This window comes from Chelonia mydas, chromosome 1 (genome assembly GCF_015237465.2).
Source record: "Chelonia mydas isolate rCheMyd1 chromosome 1, rCheMyd1.pri.v2, whole genome shotgun sequence".
NCBI classification, from domain to species: Eukaryota; Metazoa; Chordata; order Testudines; family Cheloniidae; genus Chelonia; species Chelonia mydas.
The window spans coordinates 22,201,526-22,229,475 of NC_057849.1; the positions used below are offsets into that span (position 1 = coordinate 22,201,526).

Genomic DNA, 27,950 nt, shown 5'->3' on the forward strand with positions numbered 1-27,950 from the left:
ACATTACGGATTCAAATCTATGCCAATTAAAATACCAGCAAATTGGACTAATCTTCATCTAATTTTTACTGTCTTCACCATCACAAAATAGCTTAGTACTAGTATAAGATGATGAAAAAGGTCTCCGGGTATAAGAAATTGTCCTTTTAAAATGATAAACTGTAATCTATAGAAAGTTATATGAGCACTAATTTGGCAGAGATATTTCACAATTAGAAACTTTAGAAGAAACTTACTAAATGGTATAAAAATGGAAAGATCTGTAGGAATGTATAGTTATATAGTGCTTAAGGTCACTTTTCACCATTAAAATTAAAAACTATAACACATTAGCTACAGCAGGAATGCAATTTTTTGTAACCACTGTTAGAATTTGCATAGCAAAGTTACAAGTGTACAGTATATAAGATTCCATACCAAGCCAATTTATATGGCACCTGCAAGAAAAAAAAACACATTAAAGAAATATGTAGTGAACTCTAGGTAAATGCCCTGCAGAAATAAGCTGGAGAAATTGACCTGTGGTTGTTGCATACAGCTGCCACAGTTGTAGTTGTAAGAGTATTATCTGGTTTGACAAGAGTCAGTCAGCAAGGGAAGAGGAAGACATTATTTGCAATTTGATACTAGAGACCACCTGATTTTCTGTGTTTATTAAAAAATAATACACACAATATGTGCATATTAGAGAGAGAGAGATGTTCTTTTTAAAAGGTCTTTATCTGCTCTACGAAGACTCTAGGTTTCTCTCTCTAGAAAAATGACTGGTGTGTAGATGAGAGAAGAGCTCTTATACTGGCGTAAACTGAATTTCAGCACACTCTTGTGATTACAAAACCTCATGATGAAGCATAGAGGATTCAATCCAGTCTGTCGCATCACGATACCACAAGCTGAAAGTGCCATCCCTATAGATCCGGGCAGTAACTTGCAGTCAAGGTGTGCACAAAATAGGATCTAAAATATGTGTCACGTGAAATACTCTTGATGTGACAATTCTAGTAATGTGTTTTGAAACTGTTGAATGATCTCCATTGAACAGTGCTGAGGATGGGAATGAGTTGCAGTGGAAGCAACTGGACTGACAGCAGTGTTGGGATCAAGCTAGGACACAGTACTGGGGTTGAGATGGGTGAGGAGGCCATATTTAAAATAGATGCTGCAGCATGGCAGCTGCCATTTCATGTAATCACAAATCTAGTCTTTTTTCTGGATGTGACTTATAGGAAGATAAATCGAGTCAAATTACTAAAATCTTATTCAAGTGAAATCTGCATCAGGTATTTACCAAAAGCTAAGAAATACTAAGATCAAATTTTACTCAAAAATGCCTGTATTAATATTGGCCATCTTGGCGCGCACACAAAATCACTCTAATTTTGGCACTAGTGCAAGATGTACTCTATTTCCCAATCCCAAACACTTTCTCAAGGAAGAAGCTTGGGCTTGTTTCAAGAATGTTTGATCCTGCAGGATTTTATTTATCTCAGCCCAATTAAATATAGTCATTTATTTGTTAAGATAGGGCTGACTTTCTATATTCAATTATCTCATTTGCATTTGCTGTTCTCTTAGCCTCGCCTGAATAGTTTGTTAAGTTTAACACAATACAATGTGCAACCACAAGGAATCTTATACTTTCTAATATTAAGTAGCTGTGAAGAGAGCACTGGGGACTTTAAATTTTCTGTATGCAGCCTAATTACTTAATGTTGTATGAGTGGCCCAAAAATGCCTGAAAAAATGCATCTGTATAACTTTACAAATGTATATGGACATACATATAATACTAAGCCATGTATTAAATGGTGCAGTCATAAATCTAGTCTAACAAGTCAGCTTCTACCTCAATGATGGTCTCTCTAATAGTTCACAAACTCTCTCCCAAACAACTTATAAGAAGATCCACAAGGGGCCCAATTATCCTCTAAGTTACACTGGGTTGTGCTAGAAATCAGTGGTTCTCAAACTTTTGTATTGGTGACCAATTTCACACAGTAAGCCTCTGAGTGCGACCCCCCCCTTATAAATTAAAAGTACTTTTTTATATTTAACACTATCATAAATGCTAGAGGCGAAGCGGGGCTTGGGGGTGCAGGCTAATACCTCACAACCCCCACAGTTGTGAATCCCTGTGCTAGTGTAACTCCACTGACTTAGTCCTGTTTTACACTAGTGTAAGGGAGAGCAGATTTGGGCCCTTATTAAACGTGGGGCTCATAGTACTGCCTATTATTATGATTGCCCAACACTTCCCACTGTAAGATCCTGTTTTCAGTTGCTTATAACTTTGCCAAACTTTAACCATTTGGGCTGAAATTTTCCAGGCCAGGTATCTGCCTCAGGCTGAATTTTTTGGAAAATTGCAGCCAAAAGGTTTTAGTCATTGCAGAGAATGAGGTAAGGAGAAAAATATTGTTTTGTAATGTTAAAAAATTATTGGGACGTTTTCTTAGAAATACCTTAACACTCCCATTGGAAGTCAAAGTCTGACATAAAGTTCACAACACAAATCCATGGCAGAGTCAGGAACAGAACACTGAATTCTTAACACCCAGTCCAATGCTCTCCGAACAACATACGTTAGCAGTGAACTACCAACAAATATTTGATGTTATAATCACGGTGAGAGGGTGGCTACAACAACTAAGACTAATGAGATAAAACTAGTAGGATGAATACTGGGAGGACAAAATCTTAACTGCGTGATCCATGAAACAGCAGACTAATCTTCCAGTGGAAGCTGCAAAAGCCCTAACATTCGAGACATATAAAACTTGTCTGGAAAACATTCTAGAGAGATTCTCTAAAGAACAATCTTGCCCTGGGAGATGTAATAGAAAACTCAATAAGTGTACACCTCTAACTAGTATAATAAAAATAAAATCCATCAAAATAACCTGGGTTAAAATTTAAGATTTACATTTAACTTAACCCTTTAATTTAACATTATAAACCCCACATGGGAATGAATCCCAAGTTCAGAAGAAGCAACAGGCTACAATGTAGAAAAGCTCACTTTTGCAGCTCTTACGCAGCTAGTATCATATAGAGATAACAAGTTCAAGTTCAAGCACTTCCCCATGGGGATCAGACAATCACACAGCCAAACTATGTTGCATAAAGCCATTTTTCTACACACCTCTCCTGTGCAATATTCTTATCAGCTACAGCAGAAGATCAGGACCCAGGAGTTCAAACCTGTTAGTCAACTCCTGGTGATTAGGGCTGGCTGGGAACTGCTTTTTTGAGTAGTGGGGATTTCCATGATTTCAAAATGTTTTTCCATTCAGAAATATAATGAAAAAAAAAAGATTTAAAATTTTCCATCCAACTGAAAATCCCCAGAACAATTCAGTTCATATCAATCAAATTTTTCCATTTCTCATCAAATATAAACTTTTGTTCTGATTTCACCTTTTTATATTATATAATATTAAATTTTAAATTTTGAAATAAAATGTCATTTTGAAATGGAAAATTGAAACCTTCTGTTTTGAAAAATCAAAACAATTTCAATTTTTCTTTTCAAATAAACTTTTGACAAAATGTACTCACTTCTGTGAAATGTTTCACTTTCAACTAATGGACATTTTGCAACACAATGATCATTTCCAACTAGCTCTACTCTGGAGTACAACAAACTAAATAAATCAAGTATTTTCAAAGCAATCATAATGCAAACACAATTAAACTGAGTGCTCAAAGGAGCAAAATTAAATTGTTCACTCATGGTCACAACTCAGATTTGCCCAGGCCAATTTTATACAGAGAAATCCAGCAAGATTTTCAGCTATGGAGTAGGGAGAGAAGGTAGGTAGTAGACAGAGCGGGATGAGCATAAACAGCAGAACATTGGGAACTATTTAAGAATATGTTACTAAATACCCCCAAATTCACAATCCCACAATCAAGAAAGAAGATTATATGCTGATTAAAAAAACAACCTGCTATAGAGGAGAAGTGATTATATATATATATAATCTGCTTTCACTTCTCCTGCTTTCACTTCACCTCCATATGAACACAAATGGAAAAAAGGCAATGTTGAAGCTAGGAATTGTATAAAATTGATAAGAGAAGCAAAAGGACATAAGAAAGGATGTTGAGAAATCAATGGTCAGCAGAGTTAAGGACAGTAGGAAGTTTTTAAAATATATTAGGAACAAAAAGAATCCTAAAAAAGATACTGGTTGGAAATGGTAGAATTGTCAATAATAATGCAGAAAAGGCAGTAAGTAGTCAAGCAGTAGGTGACAAACAGTGTAACGTTAGACCAGGCTGAAGTTGCATTGAACAGATATTCACACTCAACAGTTGATGGGAAAAGTGAAAATGAGGATTAAAGGTGTTTGCCATTTTCGACTTCAAAAGGTATCGGATTCTGATTGGGTGGAAGCATTATGGAAAGTAGCAAAATCATATGGAATTGCATCCGATGAAGTGAGCTGTAGCTCACGAAAACTTATGCTCAAATAAATTTGTTAGTCTCTAAGGTGCCACAAGTATTCCTTTTCTTTCTGGTTACAGTGTGTATGGTAACACCCATTGTTTCATGTTCTCTATGTATATAAATCTCCACACTGTATTTTCCACTGAATGCATCCGATGAAGTGAGCTGTAGCTCACGAAAGCTTATGCTCAAATAAATTTGTTAGTCCCTAAGGTGCTACAAGTACTCCTTTTCTTCTTTCAATCTATTTAGTTTACAAACAGAAGGTTAAGGGGTAACTGGATCACAAACAGAACTGAAATTTTATAACAGAAGGCTCCTCAGTCTGGCAGACAAAGGTAAAACAAGATCTAATGTCTGGAAGCAGAATCTAGCCAAATTTAGACTAGAAATAGGGCACAATTTTTTAACAGTGGGAGTAATTAACCATTGGAACAATTTACTAAGTGTTGTGGTGGATGCACCATCACTGGCAATTTTTAAATCATATTTTTTCTAAAAGGTATGCTCTATTTCAAACAGGACTTAGTTCAAGGAAGTCTTATGGCCTATGTCATGCAACACGTCTGATTAGATTATCATTGTGGTGCCTTCTGGCCCTATAATGTATGAAAAGAATCAGAGGAGCACAGAGCAATTTTTTTTTCCTTTTTCTCTTTTTCCTACTGGTTAATTACCCCAAGGCTGGAATACTGTTCATCCTTGTGCATGAGCATGTGTAATGTAGAGAGTAAGTAGATTTAAGTGGTAGGCACAGTATCCTGCAGGGAACCGGAATAAGGCTCAAGGCCATTACACACCCACTCCCTTACTGAAATGCACTGTGTGAAAGAGTCTGCTTGTGAACATGCCTGAGAGGACATAAGCATCAGGAATCAGAGCTAGTCTCCAGGCAACCTAATAAGCATAGCTGCCCTGCAAACGGGCTGCCTGACTGGCTGCGGCACCTGATTGGGCTAGCAGGCCAGCTCATAAACCAGCAGCACCAGCAGCTTGCTGGTTGCTCGGTGCTCACGCCCACCACAGTGACTACTCCTGTGTTGCCTTGTTCCTGCAGGACAGCCCTATCCCTGCCTGAAAACCCACCTTGTTGTTTCCTGCTTACTCCAGGTGATTCTGGCTCCGAGCGTCGGCTCAAGTCTCTGGCTTTTACTCTTGGCTCTGTTACCCTGTTTCTGACCTCTGACTTGACTCCTGGCTCTGGCTTCTGACTCCTGCCGCCAGCTCTGGCCCTAGCCCCAACACTCAGTTCCCAACACCTGCTCCTACCACTAGGCCCAATGCCTGCTCCAACCACTAGGTTAGATCTCCCTCATCCTGGTCACCTGGCAATAAGTTTAACCACATTCTTCATCACGTTAATGAGGCAATTAGTTACATATTCTTTTCTTAAGGCTTACTACTGCTATGATGTAGAAGTAGCATGGTGACCATGCAACAGGGCATCAAAGGCAAGATCAGATTCTCTTGTGCTCTGTACTCTGGTCATCACTTTTTGCCTTGTGCTTACATCTGTATCTCTCCACCTTTGCACCAGACAAAGTCAGGTCCTCAATTAACCAGTTAGTGTTTTTTCTGGTTAAGTGAAGCAAAGGCACTATAACCAGTGTGATTAACAGGAGGAAGAGGGGACACCCTACCCAGCCTGTAGCCCTGAGACTACATCTATACTATGAGCTAGGGGTGTGATTTTCCCACTCATGTACACAAACACACACTAGCTCTCAGTGAGCTGGCATGAGTATAAATAGCAGGGTAACCTGGGTAGCGGCAGCTGAGCCGTGCCAAGTACATACCCATTGGTTTTGGCTGTTCTAGATGATTTTCAAGCAGAAGTCTCGCACTGTGCTTTTCTCTCTCCTTTCTTTTTGTTTTTTGGTTTTGGGTTTTGGGTTTTTTTGTTTCTGCAGAGGAAAAGTCATTAAGAGGAGGCTGCCCATTTTACAAATATTTTTACTTTCCCAGTGTTTCCTGGAAAAAAAATTGCCAACAGCAAATGAGAAAAGTTTCCCTGTATTCAGCCCCCAAACAATGTTCTAATTTAAGTCTCTCTGCTGTCGCATAGCATGCTGTACCATGGCAACTTATGTCAACTGACGTTCACACAATGTGGTTCTGAAATGTTTTTAAGTGTTTATTTAGGTCATTGGTACGGATACGTAATGATCAGAAAGCTTTTTTACATTCCTTCTTCAGGTTATCACACCACAAAGCAATTCCTCTTAACCCAAAATATTAACACGCAATACAGCCCTACTTATGTTAGCCAAACCAAAAGGATCACTGTTCGTGAGGCCCAATTCTCCCTCTATTTACACCAGTGTAACTCCGGTCACTTCAGTTATATTATGTCTGATTTACAACAGTGACACTGGGATCAGAATCAGGAGGATGTGACACTGGGATCAGAATCAGGAGGATGTGTCACATAGACAGGAGGAGAGAGATACATTACAAATATTTATTTTATCTGTCTTGTATTTACAAAGCAAGCAGGGGGCGTGACAGGGAGCAGGGAGACAACTGGCATCAGCATGTTCTTTAGAGTGCAGTCTACCTGATACTGTCTGTATTTAATATAACAAGAACAATTAAGCTTGAAAGGATAACCTTGTATATCACTTGATTTGGTTACACTGTGTGTTTCAGCAAACACTTCCTCCCTTGTGACTTACTGTACCTGTCATCACTATAGACAGACTTCCCACTGACTTCAGTGGGCTTTGGATCAGGCTCACAGAAAGCATATACACCCAGACTACAAATGACCAAGAACTGTTTTCTCCATCTTTGCCTGGCAAAATGAGTGAGCTTTTCTGTCTGATGTGAACTTACTACCATTCTGTCTTCTCACGACCGGATTATTGTAATACATTCTACATGGGGCCATGTCTTGAGTCCATTTGGAAAGGACACCAGGGCACCAGGATCTGCTCAGTCTGCCTGTTGATTTCCAAGTAAAGCTTGATATGTCGGTTTTTAACACTAAAGTCCTAAATGGTTTGAGACCTAATTACCCAAGAGACCACCCTGTCCCTGTGCCACTCTGCCACAGTTCCAAACAGAGGAACTAGAGCCAGATATCCCTTGAAATAAAAGGGAAGGAACAGCTGGCAGGGTGTTCTTGTGGAGGGCCCAGTGGCTCTGGAATTTGCATCCCACATTGGTCTTCAAGAGCCCTGACTTGTTAATGTTGTGCAGCCCATCTGTTTTCCAGGGATGAGGTGGATCGGGGGCTAAGGAGATAACTAGGGGAGGCCTTCCAACATGACCTCTTTTCTTGCCAGGTAATTCTGGGCAGTCAATTTGACTATAGCGAGGGATTGTATGCGATAGGGTGTATTTTAACATGTTATAAGGGCACCCAGAGCACAGGAAGTACTATATAAATCAAAATAAATAGTTATAGGCTCTTGGTGCAAGTACTTTTCTTTACTAAGGGAACATATGTCTAAATGGCATCATTTATATCCTGGGGAGCAGATTGTGTGAGGTCAACCTCAGCCATCTGGTCTGAGTTATTAGCTTGGAGCAAGGAGGAGGGTAAGATGTCATTCAAGAAGAAAAAACAGAAATGGATTGCAGTGTAGAAATAGCAGGGAAGTGATCAGTGAATGTACCAGCCTGCCAAGAGACGTCTTTAAAGGCACTGTCAATGAAAAGGTTCCAAAACGAGATTCGATAATACACTCCACACAACACAGCTTCGGAGATGGTGTCTTTCATGCAAAATGTATCCAGAATGGATTAAGTAATAGTAAAAGCTTTATACAGTAGCAAAGGGAGAGAGAAATTACAAAGCAAAGGAGGACAAACATTTTCAGATTAAATTTGGTGGATTCTCTGTAACTTGAAGTCATTAAATCATGATTTGAGGACTTCAGTAACTCAGCCAGAGGTTATAGCTCAATTACAGCATTGGGCGGGCGAGGTTCTGTGGCCTGCCATGTGCAGGAGATCAGACTAGATGATCAGAACAGTCCCTTCTGGCCTTAAAGTCTATGAGTATAAGTTTGAAACTGAACTTTGGTATCAGCAGACACTATCATCTAACCCTCTAATTAGGTTGCAGGTGTCAAGATGTTGCCCAGCCTTGCGATCCTAATGGGCTCACCACTACTCCACAGAGTCCTCACTGCAGCAGTAGCCAGAAATGCCATTTCTGTCATCTGCTCATTGAAAGACTACACCTCCTCTGTTTGACTGAGCACTAGCCCTGGGAATCCATCCTTACTCACCTCCAGCTTGGAGTAACACAACCAGTGCCATGGTTTCACTGCAAAGGACAAGCAGAACATTCATCTGCTCCAATAAGCCAGTTAGCAGATGCCAGCAAGTCAGTGGCAGAACCAAGGTCTCTTGATTCCCAGGCCACTGACCCTTCTGCTGAACACACTGCCTTTAATAGAATTAGTAATATTTATTGAGTAAGGACACTTAATAAAAGAACCCAATACTATTTCAATATCTCTATTCAGTGAATGGGGCTGTTGTCTACCTTCTTGTACCTGAACCAATGCTCCATTTGAAATCCTGCCTAAGGATTCCCACATCTACTACTGGCTTGACCCTTTGCTGTTTCTTGTTGGAGCGGACTATGGCACTGGTTGTGTTAGTCCAAGCTGGAGGTGAGTTAGGATGGATTCCCAGAAGCCACACTTTGGGGAAACAGAGTAATCATTTAAGACCATCTGGTTACAATATTGAATGTAGTACCACAACTTGATTTGCATTGCCTGAGCTCTTACTTCTTGTAATTTATATATACACATCCTTGATATGACAATATGCTATTAAAAATTGATTATAGTTACTGTCTGTGGTTCCTTATGTTTTCTACAGAAATTGACAAAAAAGGTGCAGAAAGACAGGGTCAACAAATGCACAGAATCCTGATTAAAAGTAAACATAATGGGTGAAATTAGAAAATGTAGTATTCAATTCTGCTCATTTTGATTCTGAATGCAAAACCTTAAGTGAGCTTTAAGTTGTAGCAAAGCCAAGTAACAAATGAATGCCCTTGCTGCACACTCAGAATTCCACCTGTGTGTGCACAAATAGCTATGTGTAGATACGAGATTTTACTCATACGAAGTGTGAGAATGTGCGTGCGTGCATGTGTGCATGCACCCTTTATTTATTTAGTGGATCAGGTTCACTTATACACTATGGCTGCTTTGTACCACTCCAACAATGCAAAGCAGCTGTAAACTTGGCTTTATAGCTCCTTTGCATTGCAGAGGCAGCACAAAGCTGCCAGAGAATACCTCTAATCTCGCCATCGTTTTTCCATTAGAAAAGCTATGTGAACAGAAAGTTAAGTGAATGCTGTTAAGCACTTAAAGGTCAGAAAATGACAGTTAAGGTTGCATATGCAATCTTAATTCTGCCCTTTGATGCATACTCAGAATACAGTCTTAGACAATGCTGAGATATCATACATCGTTCCTATAAATTTAGATATACATATATATTATTCTGTGTATGCCAGACAGAGACAGTCAAAATCATATATGAACAATGAGTAAAGTATACCTATGGAGCTCTGCCTAATTCGCTATACAGGTTAGAAAACTATTCAGAGCTGGATCCAAAACCCATTCAATTCAATAGAAAGACTTCCCTGACTTCAGTGGGCTTTGGATCAGGTCCTTAGCACAGTAGTTTGTAATTGTCGTGGCATGTTTCTGCTCTCCAAAAGTGTCTCATGCAGTCAGAAGCTATGTACAGCACTTTCCTGTCGCTAATTAATTCTTTTGTTGGAGTTTGTCATCGTGTCTGCTAGCCTTTATATTTCTCAATTATCTTATTTGTTTCTTGTATGATTTTGTCTCTTCAAAATACACACCATAAAATGTTCTTTAAATAGGTATAATGGGTAAAAAGGTATTGTTAAAGTTGTATTATACTGTTCAAACATGATTACAAAAGTCACAAGCGCTTTTCATCGCTGAGAGAAAAGTGATGGCGAAAGCTTTACTTGAATGAAATCTGATTTTATATTATTTACTTTTTTTATTCCAGAAGGTAACCAACTGTAAACTCAATTTCCCACAGCACATCAGGAGGAAAAACAGTGTACACTGAAGCACGAAATAGAAAGTGCATCATCTCTAAATGCTTTATAAACAAAGCTGGGTCACTGTTACAGCTTTCTGTATTGTAGCTGTGCACAAGTGGGCTGGGGGAAGTGGGTTGGTAAAAGTGCTGCAGTGCTTAGAATGTACACTCTTCATGCTACTGGAATGTGCAGGATATTAAATACTGCAGGTTCCAGGTATTCAACATCCCACCCATACTATAAGGTATCTATAGCGCATACCCGCCCTGCAGCATCCAGCTAACTGTGTGTTCCAAGGTAAATGCAGATGGGAATGGGGGGGTGGGGGGGGGGGGGAATCCCACAATGTAAAGTCTCTCCCCCATGCTAGCAGCACTCCATTTAAAAAAAATGAAAGTCACTTGTCTGTTTTAACCCTTAAGGGAAAGGGCCATCCCGGCCAAACCTTTTTTATATACATGAGTTTCAACTGAAAAAATTGAACCTGCAAAATGAAAAAAATCTAGGGGCCTCCTTCTCTTTATTCTAATTGATGGGAGGGACAGTCTCCACTACCCACCCCTACCACACAGGCATTCCCTTCCCCTACACCAACCCTTCTCTCAAACCCCTCCATAGCTTCCTCCCCACTTGGGTACTAGCACCATGTCCTTCCCCTTCACTTTCTTTCTGGCCAGCTCCAAACATTGAGCATCACTTTCTACCCTGTGCCCTACCCAGCTCCCCTCTGGGTACCATCACCTGCCCAGCAACATCTCCTGGTCATCTTCCCCTTTCCCCACACAGGAACCCAGTATCTGCAGAAAAGAGAACATTGCTGGGTCAAGCAGGAGTCCCAGAGACACAAACTAGAAGAGCCCTTCTCTTGTCCCACTGTGGCATTGCTTGCTCACTTTATTCACTTCTTGTCAGGCCCCCAGCATTGAAGCCAGACCCACCAGGTCCTTAGGCAGCAGACTTAGGTGCTGCACCAAACCATCAGCCCTGACCAACACCCTTAGTGCTAAAGGCCTACAGCAACCATGCCCCAGGCCCCTGACTGGACAGACAGCACTCTCATTGGGTACCTGGACTACATAAAGGCCACAACAGGCACAGAAAGCTGTCTGAACAACATACCAGTGTAGGCTGGATGCTGCCTAGACTGCCTTCATTTGCTGCTCCACCTGACCCTGCCTTGCTGTCCCTCTGCCTCGCCTGACCCTGCCTTGGCACCTCGCCCAACTTCACCTTCCTAACCCCTTCCCGGCCCCTTGGATTGGATCTTTCTGCTGCTGACCCCTGTGAGAACTCTGACTATTGCTCCAGACTGTCTCTGATATGGACGACATTCCAACCACCTGACCACTTGCATACCCTTGACTATTGCTCTGGACTGCTCCCTCACCCACTTTGGCCATCGGGCATTACAGTGTGCTCCAACCACTTCAGTCTCATACGCTTGTCCTACCTGAAAAGGGTACATCACCCAGGGGACACGGAGCCTCCAGCAGCAGACTGCTCACCTATGGGCAGAAAACCAAGCCTTATAGGCCACAATGGACCAGCTTAGGGCGGAAAACCACACCCTGCAAGAACAGATCACAGGACTGCAAGTGGGAATGTCTCACACAACCCCACAGCCTATGTCACCTTCAGGACCCAAACCCACGGTACCTTTACAGGAGTGCTATGACCAAAGCAAGTTGCAGGGTTTCATGAACCAGTGCAGGCTCCATTTCCTGCTGAGGCCCAATGCCTACCAGATAGACCAGGCAAAGGTGGGATTAGTCATCAGCCTTCTAAGAGGAAAGGCCCTGGACTCGGTGTCCCCTCTGCTAGAGCAGAATCACCCCATTCTGACCACCTGGAAATCCATCCTTTGAGACAGGGCCTTTGAGACAATCTTCAATGACCCACATTGAGACATGACATAGGTGACCCGACAGAGACTCCACCAGGCCTCAGAGTCAGCTGCAATGTATGTGTAACTCACACACCTCCTAGGTGTGGTGTTCTGTCCCCTCTAGTGGCACTGAGGCTACTTAGAGATCAATGAGTCTGCTACAGCCTTAGCTAAGGGCCATACGGCGTTTAGCTCATGCAGTAGAGGCTCATGCATTTAGCTCCAGAGGTCCCATCCTGCCTGCCAACAACCAGGATCTGTCAGTGTTACAAGTGGGGAACTCATTAATCTCTTTCTAGGTGGTCTCGGTACCACTAGATGGGGCAGAGCACCACACCCAGGAGGGGTGTGGGTTACATACTTCCCCTAACTGAGGAAGCGCATCCAGTTGAAATCGCAGACGAGCCCCCACTTGTAATGCCGACAGACCCCCGTCATCAGCGGGCAGGATCGAACCTGGGGCCTCTGGAGCTTAGTGCATGAGTCTCTACTGCATGAGCTAAAAGCCATGTAGCTCTTAGCTAAGGCTGTAGCAGATCCATTAATCTCTAAGTGGTCTTGGTGCTACTAGAGGGGACAGAACACCACACCCAGGAGGTGTGTGGGTTACATTTGCAGTCCACTTCTGATGCCTGGTGGTGGAAACAGCTTGGAATGAGCCGGTCCAGTGACATTAATTTAGTCTAAACTGTCTTGCCTAACCCTGACTTGCCTGACCTTGTCTCATCAGCCCACAGACCAGCCCGTGGGACTGGATTTTCCAGTTACTGATCCCTGTGAGAACTCCAACAATTGACCCAGATTGCCTCTGATAAAGATTGATCTGTCAGATACCTGACTTCCCACACACATTTGACTAGTGCTCTGGACTGCTCCTAACCTGCCTGGGCCACCAGGCATTACATCCCTTCAATGCAGTAGTGAGGAACTGACAGGGATGGATATGGTGCTAGGATCGCCCACCCCTCTTACTGGCCTCCTGCTTCACTGCTTTGTTTGCAGGAGGCAAGGGGTTTGTAAGCAGTGGCTCTTGGTGTCTGGCTAGTGGCTACAACCAAGAGCTGCACGCACCTATTATCTGTTCCAGAAATTCCTTGCAGAAGACGAAAAGCACCCATTAGGAACCAAAGGCTGCAAGAGTTGGGAACAGTGATAAAATCAGGTTACTATTACCTCAGACTGAAAGCACAGTGACTGGGTTAATCACTCCCACATTCAGACAGGTTGAGGAAGCTGAACAATGTTTTCCTAGACTCAAATACATCTTGTTTTGAATGTGTGAAAGTGATTTAGTTTAATTTAGATTGAGTAAACAAGAATTAACAAAAGTAACATCTTCATGACAGCGAGAGCAACAAAGTGTGTTTGTATAGAGTGAAAGAGCGAGAGAGAGACTGCACACGTATGTGACTCTTCTAACTGCATGCAGAATAAAAGGGTTTCTCCTCTCCACTCAGAGGGAATTCCTACAAACTTAACAAGAACATCTGCTTCAGTGTCACAGCTAACACCACCACAATTCCAACCCAGAAACAAGGCAACCCCTGGCTTGATAGAAACCTGGAATTCTCCTCAAGACCCTAATGTAAATGTAAAATAGATTTAAAGCCTAGTGGAGCATGAAACTACCTACTGCAGGGTCCCTCAGAGCTGTGTGCCACCACTCCATGGGCTCCTCATGCTTGACTGATGCAGCTCCCTAACTGCAAAGCAAGTTCGGTGGAGGCAGAAATTTACCTCTTTCATCTTAATTCACCATTGGTGTTCGAAGGCTTTTAACTTTCAAAAGGCACTTGTGTATAAGGGTGTTGGGGTGCGACAGCATACCTAAGCTAAGAGTAATAATAGCAACTGAATGGATAGCTTCCATCATGTACAGGGTTTATAGTTTTGTTCAATGGCTTTCAGCACTCCCACTATACACATTTTTCCAGCACCCCGCTCCCATAGCTTACCTTCTGATGAGTAGCAGTCATGTGACAATTCTAGAGCTTTGCTGTTACAGCATAGGCTGATAATACAATTAATTTGGTACAGGAATTTCTATACAAGCCTCTCTCTTTACTGTTGTCAAGGTTCCTTCCCCACTCTGAACACTAGGATAAAGATGTGGGGACCTGCATGAAAACCTCCTAAGCTTATCTTTACCAGCTTAGGTCAAAACTTCCCCAAGGTACAAAATATTCCACCCTTTGTCCTTGGATTGGCCGCTACCACCACCAAACAAATACTGGTTACTGGGGAAGAGCTATTTGGAAACGTCTTTCCCCCCAAATACTTCCCAAAACCTTCTTGGACAAGGTTTGGTAAAAAGCCTCACCAATTTGCATAGGTGACCACAGACCCAAACCCTTGGATCTGAGAACAATGAAAAAGCATTCAGTTTTCTTACAAGAAGACTTTTAATAAAAATAGAAGTAAATAGAAATAAAGAAATCCCCCCTGTAAAATCAGGATGGTAGATACCTTACAGGGTAATTAGATTCAAAACATAGAGAATCCCTTTAGGCAAAACCTTAAGTTACAAAAAAGATACACAGACAGAAATAGTTATTCTATTCAGCACAATCCTTTTCTCAGCCATTTAAAGAAATCATAATCTAACACATACCTAGCTAGATTACTTACTAAAAGTTCTAAGACTCCATTCCTGGTCTATCCCCGACAAAAGCAGCATATAGACAGACAGAGACCCTTTGTTTCTCTCCCTCCTCCCAGCTTTTGAAAGTATCTTGTCTGCTCATTGGTCATTTTGGTCAGGTGCCAGCGAGGTTACCTTTAGTTTCTTAACCCTTTACAGGTGATAGGAGTTTTCCTCTGGCCAGGAGGGATTTTAAAGGGGTTTACCCTTCCCTTTATATTTATGACAACTGTGAATTTCTGCATTCACATTTGCCATGGATTACGGGAGCTCTCAGTCCTCCCTTCCCTAAGCTAGTTTTAAGCCAACTACCTTTTATCACAATTCCTCCCACTTCGCTCACTATGTCATTCCCAAATATCAGAGCACTTGCTTAACTGGAGTGAACAGAACACACCTGCATGGACTCCCTGCAGAGTTGTGAACATGTCACCTCTTGCAAATGACTGATAACAGCTACCAGACCTGTCAAGTGCCACACATGATACTCACACATTTGCTATTCCCACAGTGTTGTACTGCCCATGGCCTTGCTGGCACCTCACATACTGACTGGGGTTGCAAGCAATGAATTTAAGGAGACTGTAATAAATTTAAATATGTTTGGTTTATTCTGGTGTCTCTCCCAGGGACTTGCCCATTTGGGTCCCCAGAGAGCAAGGCACCAAATTCAACTCCCATTCACCAATCCCCTATGGCAGCATAACTGCATGATTAGGATAGCATCATGCAATTCTAAATAACAGAAAAGAGTGACAGCATTAACCCTTAGCTTCCGAATATTGCTTGCTATATTCTCAACATATTTAAATATAATATTTTGATTTTAATTTCTTTGGTGTAAGAGTCCATATTTCTTCTACATCAGGGAATAAGGCATAGGACCACAATCCAGCAGTTGTATGCATCAGTACAGACTCAATGCAGAGCCCAACTGTAGGAGTAGGCCTGCTATATTAACTCATAGGAGGCCAAATATTCCTGTGTTTGCTTCAAAAAAATGAATGCAAGAGATGAAGACTGACTAAACTCCATAGATTTTAATCCACCCTACTCCACTGGTACATTACTTAAAATGCTCAGAAAGCAAGAACACAAATATCAAACTTGGTTCATTATACCCTGTCTCACCATTTCAGTTACTCAGTTTACTGGTAGGAAGTGTGGTCTAAGTGGTCAGAGCAGGAGAATGGAAATCAGGACTGCAGGTTCAATTTGCAGTTCTTCCACTGACTTGCTACTCTGTTATCCCAGGCAAAAGAATCTTTCTGCATTTCATCTTAACCACTTGTCAAATCAAGATACCTGTAGTAACACACAGGGGTATTGCAAGGCTCAGTTAATTAATGTTTGTCAGAGCACTTTGAGATCCTTGGATGAATAGTGCTACAGAATTTTAAATTATTATTATGGTTTGTATTGTTAGAAACTCTGGTTTATGACCCTCTTGCTAACTCATTTTCCAGTTTCCATTATGACCCTTAATTCTTCCTCTTTGAGGTTGTAAATTATGCTACTGATGCTTCAAATGAACAACATTAAGAATCACTTTATTCTATGACTTCAGTCATCTGTACTTAACATGTAGGTATAGCACTAATTGGTCTAACCTTGCACTGTAGGTTTCTGTACACACTGACAAATTTTATGGCTCGTGCTTGAATTTGTTTAATTTTATATTCTCGTGGGTTTAGTAACAGCCAAGTGACTCTGTGCAAATACATTTACATTTGCTGGCCTCCATCTGATGAAGCAGTTCCTGTATATATTACATATGCACTAGCATGCCTGAAGTCTCTGCTGCACTCAGCTTCAGTCCCGCACATGATGGAATTCATGTAACTGTTTTACTTTCAGATTAGGGGAGGAGGATTTCAATCTAAAATATCTAAGATTTTTGCTAAATAATTTACATCTTTCTTCATGAAACATTTTTGCACATTTTCCTTCAGTGACCTATGCTGGAGATAGACTCCCAGAGACAATGCTACACCAGCAGAGACATATACTAGATGTATAAATCTATTTTAGACTTTTATACTGCCACACATCACCCTAATATCTGAGGCCCAGATCCTCAAAGTATTTAGGCACTGAAGTTCATCATTTGGATGCCACTGTTATTTTCAGAGATGCAATTCAGCTGCTGCCTAATTCCATACGTACCTAAGTCCCCATGGCACCAGTTTCGGCTGGTCAGCATTCATAAAGCTGCCTACGTCCTGATGCTGCTCCACAGCTAACAAGAAACTTAGAACCTAGCTCAAGCTAAAGCCCCGAGATGGATTTCGCCAACTAAGTGGGGAATCCCTATCTTGCCAACAGAGCCTGGTCCTGTAGGTGTGCTATGAGACCTGAGACTTGTCAGACCGTGCTGCAAGAGGGACAGATGCAAGACACTGATAGGTGGATGGAGGGCAGCACAGCACCCACACAAAAGATAGCCAGGAGCAAAGGGAAATGTAGGGCAAGCGTGAGAGAAGAATCAAGCTCCAGCAGGAGATAGGAGGCAGAGATGGTTTCAGCTGCTAGGGCATGGCTGACCTGGTTTAGATGCCCAGCTCTGGCAGAAGGTTTGTGGCTGAGAAGCACAAGCATAGGGAGACTCCCATCTCTGGACTGCCAGGCAGGTGCACGGGTCAGTTGCACACCAGAACAATGTAAATTCTAGTGCACACTAGTGTGTCACACACTAACTGACCTGTGTGGGCCCTGCTGGCATGCACTAAAAGTTCCCTGGTGCATGTTAATGTAGTACTGTTTGAAATAGAAGCAGGGTCTACCTGGGCCAGATACTGAACAACACACTAATGTGGACTAAGTTTTATACCTCTCTGGTGCAGACTAATGCACCATATGAACAAGCCCTCAGGCACCTAACCCCCACTCCTCTGCCCACTCCTCTCTGGAGCATTTCATTCCTTGCTAGCTCAGGTGGTTCCCCCCTCAGCTTGCTGGTTTTGGATGGTACCTTTTCCAGGCACCTAACTATCCCCACGCCTTCTCTGGGGAGACTGGGTATCTTGCTCATGGCCGGGGATTCCACTAGGTGGCAGGCTGTCTAGAGGTTAGGCATTGCAATGCTGAGTGGAGCTATGCCTAAGTACTTTTGAGGATCTAGATCTCAGTGCTTCCACCTCAAATCAAAATAGCAAAACCCCGAGTGGACTTAACGGTGCCTCTGCCATCCTTTTCAGAGTCAAAACTCTGCTTGGCTGTGGTGGTGGTGGGGTGGGTTGTTTATTTGTTTTTACAGATTTTATGAATTTCCTCTCGTTTTGGGTTAGTAGGGGTTTAGCAGGAGAAGGGGAGATGTCAGTGTTGTATGTTTTATATCTTCAGTTTCTATGATTATTCCAGTAATAAAGGACTGGCTGTTGAAAACAAATACATGGTGGGTCCACATGAGCAGCATACAGATTGAAGGTAAAAATGCAGGCTACCATTCACCTAATTGGATGTGTGTGACATTTTCAAACCAAGTTCAAATACCCATGCATATGATTATATCACTGGTCCTGCACCACAGAAAAATAAGCGGGGATTTGCATATCATTATGCTAATTTTATTTTCAAAACAAATTCATGTAGGCAGCTTCCATTCTGAATGGATGATCTCAAGTCAGTATTTTCAACTAAGGAAAGGTAAAGAAAGAGAAGAATCCTTAAAAAACTGGTAGACAACATGAGCTGTTGGAATATAGTAGCTATCCATTTTAGATCTCAAAACAAGAATGAGTTCTAAATAAATGGAGGCTACTTACCTGTAACTGGAGATTTTTCGAGATGTGTGGTCTCTGTCTATATTCCACATGTGGGCTACGAATGTGCACCATGAGCCTGAGATGGGAATTTTTTGCAAGCAGTGTCCATTGACCCGCACACACACCTTAGCTCTCCTCATGCTCCGAACCAAGGTTGTAAAAGATGGTGTGGGCCAATGCCTCCCCAGTTTCTCCTTCCTACTGCAGTTCAAACAATCCACAGCTGAGGGGACAGAGGGCAGTGTGATGCTCTGTACCTGGGGGGAACACCCTGCACCCCCATGTTCATCCTTATAAAATGACTGTGTGGTATCCAGTGCAAAGTTTGTCATGTCCGGTGTTTTCGGAAGGTTCATGATGCACTGAGCATGGTTGTTACAGTGATGTTATAGTAATGTTATTGGTTATAGTTTCATGTGTGTAGTTATGAGGCTGAAAATGTATCCTCATGGCTTAAAATAAGCCCAGGCAAAAACTCTCCAAGAGCAGAGAGGCAGTTCACACCACATCAGGGCACGTATGGGACAAAGTTTAGAAGTGTGAGCAACAAGGGTGTTGTTGCGGTGGGAGTCTGCTATAGACCACCAGACTAGGGGGATGAGGTGGATAACTTCTAGGAACAGAAGTTACTAGATCACAGGCCCTGGTTCTCATGGGGGACTTCAATCACTCCAATATCTGCTGGGAGAGCAATACAACAGTGCACAGACAATCCAGTTGCTTGGTGTGGTGTCTGTAGATGTAGGCAGAAGAGAGAGAGAGCATGGCAAATGTCTCTCCCTTTCATCATGTCCTTTCTTCCCTCGTGGCTTTGCCCTCCTTCCCCCACCCCCCCATTCAGAGTCAGGTGAGCATTACTTTATCGCAGTCCCAAACTGACCAAAGGAAGTGCGATGACTCACTCGAGAATCTAAAAGATCCTTTTGTTGCTGCCTAGGCCAGCGTCCTTTGTTCCTGTGAGGCTGGGCTGGCTTCATAGAATCAGAGAATATCAGGGTTGGAAGGGACCTCAGGAGGTCATCTAGTCCAACTCCCTGCTCAAAGCAGGACCAATCCCCAACTAAATCATCCCACCCAGGGCTTTGACAAGCCTGACCTTAAAAACCTCAAAGGAAGGAGATTCCACCACCACCCTAGGTAACCCACCCCAGTGCTTCACCACCCTCCTAGTGAATTTTTTTTCCCTAATATCCAACCTAAACCTCTCCCACTGAAACTTGAGACCATTACTCCTTGTTCTGTCATCTGGTACCACTGAGAACAGCCTAACTCCATCCTCTTTGGAACCCCCCTTCAGGTAGTTGAAGGCTGCTATCAAATCCCCCCTCACTCTTCTCTTCTGCAGATCTTGGATTGCACTCTGCACCTCTTTAGGGAAATATGCGGATTGCAGGTTTCAGAGTAGCAACCATGTTAAACATGTTCATCCGATGAAATGAGCTGTAGCTCACGAAAACTTATGCTCAAATAAATTTGTTAGTCTCTAAGGTGCCACAAGTACTCCTTTTCTTTCTATGAGGATTGCAACCACTAGTCTCTCCTCATAACAATTACTGTAGCCATCACCCTAGATGTAGTATATGCCATGTCCACTGTGGCTTGTAGGGAAGTTTGGCAACCGATCTGCCCTCATACAGCAAGGTCTAGAAGTGGGCCCTATCCTCCTCAAGGAGCTTGTCTTTAAATTCCAGAAAATTATAATTAGTAAAATCATATTTGAAATCCTGTATGAGAGGCAGGAGGAAGAGAAGACCTTTCTCCCTAGACGGTCGAGTTGCTTTTGTCCCTTATCAAGTAGCCTTTGGATGCTGTTGCTTGGACCATTCTGTAGCCAAAGGGTTAGGCAGTGGGTGAGAACAAAAACTCTCTCCCCTTGGATGGAACAAAGCAGCGCTACTCAGCCCTCTTATGGGTGGGAACACAAGTAGGAGTGTTCCAAACCATCTTTGCTGGGTCCATGATGGCCTTGTTGATGGGGAGGACCACTCATCTCAGACTGGAAGGCTGAAGAATGTCTAGTAATCTGAGCTGAGGCTCCTGGACTTCCTCAAACTGAATCTGTAGCTTCACAGCCACCATATTGTTTAAAGTTGTCTGGTGGGGTTGGAGAAAATGGAGTAATCACCTCATCCAGTGAAGATGACAAGATTGCTCCCAGAACTATCAGAACCGGCAGATCTGGCTCACCTTCCCCTTCCAAATATTCCGTCAGAGCCAGTTGTGGGTATCCAGGAGATAGCAAATAGTACTCCTGAACTGATCCTGGGTGTCCAGGGTAGGCCTCCTAGGGTTCCCATTATTGCCAGTAGAATGGATCAACTAGCAGAGGGGGACCCCATGGCACAGGGTACCACCTGTCTCTTGGCTTATCGTATCTGGCCAATCTTCTGGGGCTCCTGTCTCATGCCACCTCCACCCAATGCTCTACAAATTCATGCAAGGCCTCAGACTCATCTGAAGAGAGAGCTGGATCCCTTATTTCCAGTGGAACCAACCATACCAATGGTTGCACTGATACCAGTCAGTTCTGTGTTCTTGGGGAACCAGGGCACAGTATCCAGCCTGTCTGACTCATGAAGGACACCCCCACCCCCAGCCTCTGCTTGAACCAAAATGGATCAGAAGAAAGATTTACAGAAAGCAATGAAAAGGCGGTGGGAGACACACCTAAACCCCTCCTGACAAGGGTGACAGGATTAAGGCAACTCCCCTAGCCTCATCTGCATCAAAGATGGGACAGGGAGGCATCTCCATTAGCATACAGAATGGAGAACAGAGATTGCAAGGCAAGAACCTTCACCATTGGAGCTGATGTCAGAACTGCTGAATCTGTACCCCGTGCAACTCCTTCTCCTGTCAAGATTTACTGAGGCCTCTGTTCTTAGCGCCACTGGGCACTAGAGTACCCAACTTTGACAGGGTCACAGAGGGATCCTTTCTCTTTGGGGCAGTTTTAGATGAAGATGGCTTGTCCTTATGTCTATATGAGTGCCCTGTGCTCTTATGTGAAGCCTTCTCCTCAGGCTTAACAGTCTTAGCCTCCGTTCCCAAGTTTGTGTTTGGAAGTGCAATGCTTGCTTGGTTAGACTGATGTACGGGGGTGGTTCCTGGGCTGGATCTGAGTGAAGCTTCATTGCTTTTTCTATGAGATGTTTTCTGAGTCTCTGTTCCCGACCCTCATGCTTTCTGGGGAGAAAAAGAGCAGCAGATGCTGCACTTGGCAGAAATACGAGTGTTACCCAAGCAGTGGAGGCAGCATGGATGTTCGCCACTCACTGAAAAGGAGCAAGGGTAGGAAACAATTTTTGAACATTGGGATCCTGGGCATAATCCCAGACTTCTCGGAGGGGAAAAAGTCTCTGGGTGGGAAAGAAATGGGGAACACACTAACTATACTATGCTCCAAAATGACTAAATTACAAAAATTACTAAAAAACTATATACAATATCTTTCAGCAATGACGCAGTGAAAAAGGAGCTGAGGACACTGCAGATTCTGACTAAGAACAAGTGGCGGTAAGAAGGAACTGGAGAGGCATCAGCCATGGTGCATGCACAGGCCAATGGACACTGCTTACAAAAAATTCTGGCCTCAGGTGCATGGTGCACACGTATATCTCATGTGAGAAAAACACATAGAGACCATTACTCAAAAAATGTACTCATACAAAATTATTCTGGGGCTCTGTAAGAAGGTGATCTCAAACACAAAACCAGCTGTTGCTGTATTGAATCTGTAACTACAGCTAATTGTTTTCTAGAAACAAAGAACAGTACGAATTTGAGCACTGACTGGGCATCAGGAACTCCTGAGTGCTGTGATTCTGCCACTAGCTCACTGCATGGCCTTACACAATTCACTTAATAGTGTTATAATACTCAACTACTGCACAGAGGGATGGTGGGGATCAATTTGTTAATATTTGTATGGTGCTTTGAATATATCAAATATGATAGGCTAAGTATTATTATTTTCCTTTTGCTATGCTGCTGTAATAATAAGCCAGGCATGATTTTAATGAGATGATAATATTCCATCAGTGCTAGGACTGATAAATCATGTCAGGAAGTGAAATTTATTATTTAAAATTAAAAGGAAAGATTTAAAATGTCATCTTGGCGGTATGAAGAGAATTAATAAACATTAATAATCCAAAATGAATGATTGAGAAGCTTTCTGAAGGCTGATATAATAAGCCTTACAAATCTGGGTATCCAAATAGTATCTTCAAAACTCATTTTATGCTAATTAAATTTTTTTGGAACAACAGTTTTTATTTTACTCTCCTGATATCCACAGTGTTACACCTAGAGGGCCAAACATTCATTATAGGTGGATAAGCTTCAAGTGGTTGGGAACAAGGTACAAGATGCACCTTAAATCCACGGGAAAACATGCAGATATCTTCTGCTGCAGAATAAGTGCAAGGCAAAGGGTGCAGAAAGGTGGATTCCTAGACCCATGCACAATACAGAGCAGTCCCATCTCTGCTCCATTGTGTTTGGTGATATTTTGTTCAATGACAATCCATCTCAAATGGGTAAAGGACATAGTTATGCAGGAGACCATAATGGTCCCTCCTCCTGGCTTTAAAATCTATTAATCTAAAAATCTATGAATAAAGACCTGATTTGGGTACCTGAGTAACAGCAGAGGGGATCATCACATGCAGACCAGTGGGCATTGCCATCTAGGTCACGTGAGCAGGAGACAATGGCAAGGCAAATGTGGATTCATGTGAGGCTAGATGTAACCAGTTGGAGTTTCTATCCTGCTCCATATTATTGGTAGTCCATCGCTGATGACGATATTGTCATCATTCTCATTCATGGCTACGGATATGACTCTGAAGTCTGAACCCTGATACATCTAGTCATACTGAGGGCATGGGAAGTCTGTGTCTATGATGTTTGACAATGCAGCTCTGTGGTGTCTTTCACATGCAGCCTGGAGATGATTTCTTCGATCCCACTCAAACCTATTGCATGCTGATCTTGTCTGAGACCACCAGTGAGTCCTGTTCAGAGCCATTTGATCGAATTCTTTGAGATTGATGCCAGCGGAGACTGTTCTTCAGGTTATCTTTGAAGCACTTATATGGATGACCATTCTTTCTTTTGCCCTACCTAAGCTCCCCATACAAGATCTGTTTTGGGAGGTAATGGTCTTCCATTCTGATGACATGTCCGGTCCAGCTAAGTTGTGCTCCAAGTAGCATTTTCTCGATCCTGGTTGTGTTTGCTCTCTCAAAGACCTTAATATTGGTCATTGTCCTGCCACCTAATGCTTATTATTGAGTGAAGGGAAAGAATGTGAAATTGCTCAAACTGTTTAATGTGCTGTCAATGTCTCAGATCCATATAGGAGAGATGTTAAGACCACTGCACTGTAGATCTTCAATTTGGTGGACAGACAAATGTTGTGTTGGTTAAGGACTTTTGTTCGGAGTCGGCCAAGGGCCTGGCTAGCTTTACTGGAGGCAATTTCCTTGTCAAGAGAACTGTCACTAGAGATGGTGCTGCCCAAATCATAGAATCATAGAATCATAGAATATCAGGATTGGAAGGGACCCCAGAAGGTCATCTAGTCCAACCCCCTGCTCGAAGCAGGACCAAGTCCCAGTTAAATCATCCCAGCCAGGGCTTTGTCAAGCCTGACCTTAAAAACCTCTAAGGAAGGAGATTCTACCACCTCCCTAGGTAACGCATTCCAGTGTTTCACCACCCTCTTAGTGAAAAAGTTTTTCCTAATATCCAATCTAAACCTCCACCATTGCAGCTTCAGACCATTACTCCTCGTTCTGTCATCTGCTACCATTGAGAACAGTCTAGAGCCATCCTTTTTGGAACCCCCTTTCAGGTAGTTGAAAGCAGCTATCAAATCCCCCCTCATTCTTCTCTTCCGCAGACTAAACAATCCCAGCTCCCTCAGCCTCTCCTCATAAGTCATGTGCTCTAGACCCCTAATCATTTTTGTTGCCCTTCGCTGGACTCTCTCCAATTTATCCACATCCTTCTTGTAGTGTGGGGCCCAAAACTGGACACAGTACTCCAGATGAGGCCTCACCAGTGTCGAATAGAGGGGAACGATCACGTCCCTCGATCTGCTCGCTATGCCCCTACTTATACATCCCAAAATGCCATTGGCCTTCTTGGCAACAAGGGCACACTGCTGACTCATATCCAGCTTCTCGTCCACTGTCACCCCTAGGTCCTTTTCCGCAGAACTGCTGCCTAGCCATTCGGTCCCTAGTCTGTAGCGGTGCATTGGATTCTTCCGTCCTAAGTGCAGGACCCTGCACTTATCCTTATTGAACCTCATCAGATTTCTTTTGGCCCAATCCTCCAATTTGTCTAGGTCCTTCTGTATCCTATCCCTGCCCTCCAGCGTATCTACCACTCCTCCCAGTTTAGTATCATCTGCAAATTTGCTGAGAGTGCAATCCACACCATCCTCCAGATCATTTATGAAGATATTGAACAAAACCGGCCCCAGGACCGACCCCTGGGGCACTCCACTTGACACCGGCTGCCAACTAGACATGGAGCCATTGATCACTACCCGTTGAGCCCGACAATCTAGCCAGCTTTCTACCCACCTTATAGTGCATTCATCCATCCCATACTTCCTTAACTTGCTGACAAGAATACTGTGGGAGACCGTGTCAAAAGCTTTGCTAAAGTCAAGAAACAATACATCCACTGCTTTCCCTTCATCCACAGAACCAGTAATCTCATCATAAAAGGCGATTAGATTAGTCAGGCATGACCTTCCCTTGGTGAATCCATGCTGACTGTTCCTGATCACTTTCCTCTCATGTAAGTGCTTCAGGATTGATTCTTTGAGGACCTGCTCCATGATTTTTCCAGGGACTGAGGTGAGGCTGACTGGCCTGTAGTTCCCAGGATCCTCCTTCTTCCCTTTTTTAAAGATTGGCACTACATTACCCTGGGGGACTAACATGAAGGGGAAGGGAGTCCAGGAGAGCTGGCTGTATTTCAAGGAATCCCTGTTGAGGTTACAGGGACAAACCATCCCGATGAGTCGAAAGAATAGTAAATATGGCAGGCGACCAGCTTGGCTTAATGGTGAAATCCTAGCGGATCTTAAACATAAAAAAGAAGCTTACAAGAAGTGGAAGGTTGGACATATGACCAGGGAAGAGTATAAAAATATTGCTCGGGCATGTAGGAAAGATGTCAGGAGGGCCAAATCGCACCTGGAGCTGCAGCTAGCAAGAGATGTCAAGAGTAACAAGAAGGGTTTCTTCAGGTATGTTGGCAACAAGAAGAAAGCCAAGGAAAGTGTGGGCCCCTTACTGAATGAGGGAGGCAACCTAGTGACAGAGGATGTGGAAAAAGCTAATGTACTCAATGCTTTTTTTGCCTCTGTTTTCACTAACAAAGTCAGCTCGCAGACTGCTGCGCTGGGCATCACAAAATGGGGAAGAGATGGCCAGCCCTCTGTGGAGAAAGAGGTGGTTAGGGACTATTTAGAAAAGCTGGACGTGCACAAGTCCATGGGGCCGGACGAGTTGCATCCGAGAGTGCTGAAGGAATTGGCGGCTGTGATTGCAGAGCCCTTGGCCATTATCTTTGAAAACTCGTGGCGAACGGGGGAAGTCCCGGATGACTGGAAAAAGGCTAATGTAGTGCCAATCTTTAAATACTTGAATTAATCCACTTTTTCAGCTGTGTACCTTGGATGAAGATGGCTGGCCCTGGGGCATTAGAATGAGGCACTGGTTGGAACAAGACTTCTGTCTTACCGAGACTGATGGTGAGGCCAAAGAGCTAGGATGCTTCAGATGATCTATCAATGATGACCTGAAGGTCTTTATGTCTATGGGCATCAAGTTGTGTTCAAAAAAGTGCTGCAACGAGAAGTCTCTCCAGCGTCTTGGTCTGAGCATTGAGTCTTCGAAGATCAAAGAGGAAGCCATCAAGTTGGTAGTGAATGTATATCCCCTGATCCAAGTCCCTTGTGGCATGACTGAGGACACAGTCAAAGAACAAGTTGAATAACACTGGAGCAAATACACAACCTTGCTTCACTACATTTCACATTTCAAATGTGTCAGAAGAGTTATCATTGGAGAGCACTTGCACTGTCATGTGGTCATGGAACAGACGGATGATTTGTATGAACTCTCGGTTTATGTAGAATAACCCATAGACCTGTGGTGGGCACCCTGCGGCCCACGGGCCACACATGGCTCATCAGCGTAATCCGTTGGTGGGCCGCAAGACAGTTCTTTACATTGACCGTCTGCAGGCACGGCTGCCCACAGCTCCCAGTTGCCGCAGTTTGCCATTCCCGGCCAGTGGGAGCTGCGAGAAGCGGTGCGGGACACAGGGAGGGTAGATGTAAACAAACAGTCTTGCGGCACACAAGCAGATTACCCTGATGGGCCACGTGGGGTCCATGGGCCGCAGGTTGCCCACCACTGCCATAGACCCTCTCTGTTGACTGTATCAAGGGCTTTGGTCAACTCAATAAAGACTGCACACAGGTTCATGTTCTGCTCTAAACTTTTTTCCTGGACCTGCCTTATGACAAAAATCATGTCCATAGTACTACGACCTGATCTGAAACCACATTGCACTTCTGGCAGATTCTCACCAGATATGTTTACAATGAGTCTGTTCAGTACAATGCGAGCTAGCATTTTCCCTGCTAGCATTTTCCTCTGTAGTTTCTGCAGTCAGCTTTGCTGCCTTTGTTTTTGAACAGTGATACAATAATAGCATCTTTGAAGTCTTGTGATATTTCTTCTTCCTCCCAAATGCTACTCAAGATGTCATGAAACACCTGGATAGTCTTTGGGCCTGCTGCTTTGTACTGTTCTGCTGGAATACCATCCTTTCTGGATGCCTTACCAGAGTTCATTGTTTGATGGCTTTCATGACCTCTTCAACTGATGGAGGGAGGTCGAGATCTTCTTTGATGGGTTTCTCAAGTAACTGATCAAGGACACGCTGATTGACTGTGGATGGTCTTTTTAGTAGACTATTGAAGTGTTCGACTCAACTCTGTATGATTCCCTCCTTGTCTTTGATGAGAGTTATGCCATCTGCCAACTTCAGGTAAACTGCCAGATTTAGATGGTCCGTAGACTGCTTTGAGAGAGTCAAAGAACATCTTT

At 43.2% G+C, this 27,950-nt stretch overlaps 1 protein-coding gene across 1 annotated transcript in view; it reads right to left on the reverse strand.

Annotated features, from left to right (window-relative positions):
• Positions 1 to 27,950, reverse strand: part of DLG2 (discs large MAGUK scaffold protein 2) — a 1,449,547-nt gene that overhangs the window by 1,266,059 nt on the left and 155,538 nt on the right. The gene's annotated exons all lie outside the window — the stretch shown is intronic.